General features: G+C 38.6%; 1 pseudogene; it reads left to right on the forward strand.

Annotated features, from left to right (window-relative positions):
• The first annotated feature begins 1,243 nt into the window (after positions 1-1,243).
• On the forward strand, positions 1,244-1,362 carry LOC123860579 (U4 spliceosomal RNA; annotated as a pseudogene).
• The last annotated feature ends 3,681 nt before the right edge of the window (positions 1,363-5,043 follow it).

A 5,043-nucleotide genomic window follows, 5' to 3' on the forward strand; every position in this document is an offset into this window, starting at 1 on the left:
AGTTCATTGTGCCCACGTGCCTGGGCTCTAGCCTGTGGGTTGCAAGTGAAACAGATGTTTGTGCAATATCTGGAACATGTCCTTAAAAAGAGCAAGCCTTCCCTTTCCACTTCCTCCTTCCAACCGGCTGGAATGCAGCCATGATGGTGATTGGTTTTTGACTCTGAAAAGATGCAAAGTGTCCTGGGGATAACAGAGCCCAAAACACTATCAAATCATTTTGTCTATCCTGATTATGACCTGAACTACTTTGTGAAAGAAACGATCTCTTATCTTGTTCAAGCCACTGGCACGTGGGACCTAATGACTACAACCTAGACTGACGCTAACAAACACACAGATATTTTGCTGTTCCAAAATCAGCTTTCAGCACATCAGCCAGAGTAATACTTTTAACTCTTAAATCAGACCTCTTCACTCCTCCACTCAAAATCCTTAATGGGTCCTCATTCCAGAATAAAAGCCAAGGTCATTGTACTGGTCCATACACTATATGATCATCAGCAACCCTCTCCCCTACCCCCAACCTCCACAATCTCCTCCTTTTATGCTTGCTCATTCTGTTCTACCTCTGTGGCTTCCTACCTATTTATGGCCCACCTGTCAGCCATACTTCTACAATACTCTCTTCCTCACTCCCTTCATATCTCACTGGCACCTCCTCACTGAGACCTTCCCCAACTACTCTTACTTAAAATGGTATCAACAAACTTCTTCCCTCCCCTGGCCATTCCTCTTTATCCCTTCCCTGTTCTATTTTTCTCCATAGCACCTATCACCCTCTGACACAATGTATATTTTCTTTATTTATGTTACTTAATATCTGTCCCCTTCAACTAGAACGTAATTCCAAAAATTTAGGCACAGGTATTGGATTTAGTAAGTAGTTGCTGAATTAAGGCAATTATGAGGTTGTTTTCTTTTTTTAATGTGCTAATAAATCTAGAGGGTTACATTTAGAGTTTTTCTTGGGAATTCCTTTTAGAATCTTTCTAATGTTAAATAATTATTTCATTCTTGGGGAAATTCTATCTCTTCTTAATGTTTTATACTCTCATTATGTTGCTATATTTAATTTACTAATAATTTATTTAGGACTCTTCATAAATGAGTTTTGGCCTCTGGTTTTCTTTTAATGCCATTCTTGTACAGTTTATATATTGGTATTATACTAGCCTTATTGAATGAGTTAAAAGGTTCTTTGTTCTGTGTCCCAGAACCCATACATAACCTGGCACATATAGTAGGTGTTCAGTGGCAGTATCGTAGCCAATGAGGTTTATCCGAGGTGCGATTATTGCTAATTGAAACAAATAATTGTTTAATTAACAAATTCATGGCTATTGAAAGCATGCATGCATGAAAAAAATGATTTGTAGGGAGCAGCACTGCATGCTCAGAAGCAATTAAGTGTGTTGGTTGATAGCACTGAGTTGGGAACAGATTTATGTCAGAACTTCAGCTTTGCCACTACTAGTTTTGACATTCTTCATCTACTGACAAATTTGTATAATTAAAATAAACATAGCACATACTTGCTGAGATTGTTGGGAAGATTGAATGGCGACCTCTTTAAAGTGTTCACCATAGGACCTGACACATAGTATGAGTTCAGTAAATATTCAATGTTGTTATTATCTTGAGTTATTTTCCTTCAAAAAATTTATGGGAAGGGAAGTCCTTAGAGAATAAATATGTTTCAAATGAATGAGATCAGGCCAAGAATTATCCCTCAACTCAGCCCAAATAAAATGTTTGAACTCTGTCTTTTTTTAACATCTTCCCTTTAACCTTTCATTTTTGACCCACTGATCTGAGGACCATCCCTCACTCTTCACAAAGCTAGATTTCTCAACATGGGTTTCCAGAATGGACTCTATCAGGATCACCTGATGTGTATTGAAAAATTCAGATTCCAGTTCTTTACAATCTACTGAATGGGACTCTGAAGGGGTAGATCCTGTATGTATATGTAAAAAACTCCTTCAGTTACTACTAAGTACATTAATGTTTGAGAATGTTGAGTTTTGATTAATCACTCTTCAGATATTATGGCTAAATTGTCACACAATGATACAGGCCAGGGCTATCAGAAACAAAGATTTCTCAGGGCTCATCCGATTTCCTCACCACAAAATAACCACCCAAGCCTGAACTCACCATAGGTCTGTATACCACTCTGGAGAAACAGATACCATAGTTTACATGCTTATTCATATAAATGACAGCATCTAAGGATATACAGCTATAACCAAGCAAACAAACAAAAAGCCCTTCATCTGAGAAGATACAAATATGAGAAGTTTATAGGGGTGGGAGGGCTGATGGGGTATGTATGTATGTATGTATTCATTCATTCATTCATTTATGTAAACTCTACACCAAATGTAGGGCTTTAACTCACAACCCTGAAATCAAGAGTCACATGCTCTACTGACTGAGTCAGCCAGGCACCTTGATTTTTCTGCTTTTTCTTTCTTTTTTGTTCCTCCTCAGCAATTCCTAAGACTCTTCATCTATCCTAACTGCTTATTAAGCACCTCTGATTAGGGGGAGGATAATGGAGTCCCCACTCCCCAGCCTGGAATGGTTTTATGTCCAATCTGTTTCCAAAGGCCAGTTTCTCTCTGCTCACAGTCTTCCTTTGATCTCCCCCATTATGTTGGTCAATTTATGTGACCTGTCTCTCTGAATAACCAGTTTCTAACTGAGGTCTTGCATTAAAGATATTGGCTGCTTCAGCCATAATAATACTTGACCTGATGGATGAATGGGACCTGGAAATTCCATGGCCCACAGTGGAAACCTCTGGATATTGACACAGCCATAGCCTCAAGTGAAGAGTAAGATCACTGTGTTATTTGTGGTATATTATCTGGTTCCCAGGCAAACTGCCCCATAGCATCTGCTCAACAGCAACATCTGTTCTTTCCAAACCTAGTTTTACCTGTTTCTGGCTTCCTCTTCTTCACAGTAGACCAAGCCACAGGGATTCCATAGAAATTCTGGTTGAGTCAAGCAGAGGATCAAATTTTCATTTAATAAGGGAAAGCTTAGAGGTATTGACAAAGAAATGTCAGAACCAGACCTCAGGTGAAATGGATTAGATTGGAAAAGGCAGAACAAGGGAATTTAAGCAAATCAGGAACTTATGATAAAAGTAGTAATGCGTTAGAGTAGTATAGCAAAAGAGAATTTTTTTTTTTTTTTTTAGAGATGACTAGGGAGAAATGTGAGTTTGAACACAGAGCCGAAACATGAAAGTCAGCTCATGAGGAGAAATGGCAGCAAGATACCAGCATTATTAGCTAAATGTCCAAACTGAGGTCAAGTGGCAGAGTGTCCCCTAGGCCAGAGAGGCCTGTTCCTTGGTGGTAATTGACAGGATCAAGAAGGATAATGTCAGGAAGCTCTAGCATCAGATATCAGGGGTGTTGCCTTAAGGATCTTGAAGCCCAAGGACAAAAACATCACAGTGAGTAGAATTCAGGGGAATGAAGCAGGGGCTCAGCTATAGGGAGTATAGGTAGCAAGGTTCACGTGGTAAAGGCAACAGGACAGATAAGATGGAACACCGCATACCCCCTTGAAGGGCCTGTTTGATCTTAAATTGGAGTGTGGGGCAAAACCCATGGGGAGATTTGAATGACCCAGCTACAAAGATTTGGCCTACAAAATGTCTTTCTCTAATAATTATATAAAAGTAAGTCCTATAAAGACAAGCATAGGGATGCAAATCCAAAAAACTAGTTGAGTACTTGACTCAGATAGTTTATAATAGTCCTAATCTAGAAATCTTTGGATAAATATATGACATTTGATTGGGAATATTGGGATCATATTGGAAAACATTCAAAGTTATTAGTGTTATTTTTCCTGGAGCTTCAGCTTCTCTTCTGTGAAGTGTTCAATACATCTTCACAAGTTTGTTATAAGCATCAAATAAAACCCATGCCTATGAAAGACCTTATTATCTAGAGGTAGGTTATTATAATGATTTTTGTATGTAATAGATACAGAAGTAGATATTGTGGAATGTCCTTTTGGTGAAATGGTAAGGAAAAGTGAGGAGGAACTAAATCAGCTGGTCTGGACAATTTATCTTGAATGGGTAGATGGTAATTCACAAAAGGGTACTAATAATTGTCAGAGATGGCAGCCAAAGCTAAGGTTCATGGAAGGTGCTTCAAGTTTAAGGACAATAACTGAGGCCAGTTTATACAGAGGAAAACTTCCCAAGAGGCTGGAGCTGGTATCAGGAATAAATTAGAAAGCAAACACAAGATAGGTTAAAGTCTTGGTCAAGATAGGAACTGAGAACATTTGGAGGGTTTCAGGAACTACTTTTATGATGCCAGCTCTGTGGTTCTGGACAATTCTCTAGATTTATGAGGCCCTAGATATTCAGACATGCAATATAATGAACACCATCCTGGTTGTTCCAAGATGGTACTGCCTTATACTTATTGTTCCAACAGAATTATCAATAGGATTCATTTTCACTCTCAAATGTTTTCTGGAAAAAGTGGAATGAGTGGACAATTGAGAGCAGAGATAGAAGAGAGAACACCAAAAATGACTGCAAAGGGAGAAAGGAATGCAGGTGTAGCAGGGAAAACCCCAACTCACTGCTTTGGATTTAAGAAATGTTGGGTGATGTCTTAGGCCTTAATGGCAATACTTTACCTTACGCATGTATTTTCTAGGGTAGAACAAATATTTCCTTCTCATTCCCCTTGATATGCTGCTTTTGGAAGTTTCCCAATCAGCATCAAATAGGGGACTAAAAGGTTTGAGAATAAGCAGTACTTTAATATAATTTAAAAACTTAAGAGTTCTTCTTTTTTTTTTTTAATGTAGCACTATATTTTTTTACATTGTCCTTTCAGAGGCAATACTGTACAGTGGTTCTGACAGCTCATTCTTACTGCCCGAGTATAGAGTGAATTTGTCTGCAATGTTACCTCCTTCCAGAGGCACTTAATAGAGATTTTTCACTATTGGGGGGGGGGGGGGGTCAGAGAAAACCAGAACAGTAAAAGC

Source organism: Mirounga angustirostris, unplaced genomic scaffold (assembly GCF_029215605.1).
Source record: "Mirounga angustirostris isolate CCGP_5_RB_7025 unplaced genomic scaffold, mMirAng1.0.hap1 SCAF_4, whole genome shotgun sequence".
NCBI lineage: Eukaryota > Metazoa > Chordata > Mammalia > Carnivora > Phocidae > Mirounga > Mirounga angustirostris.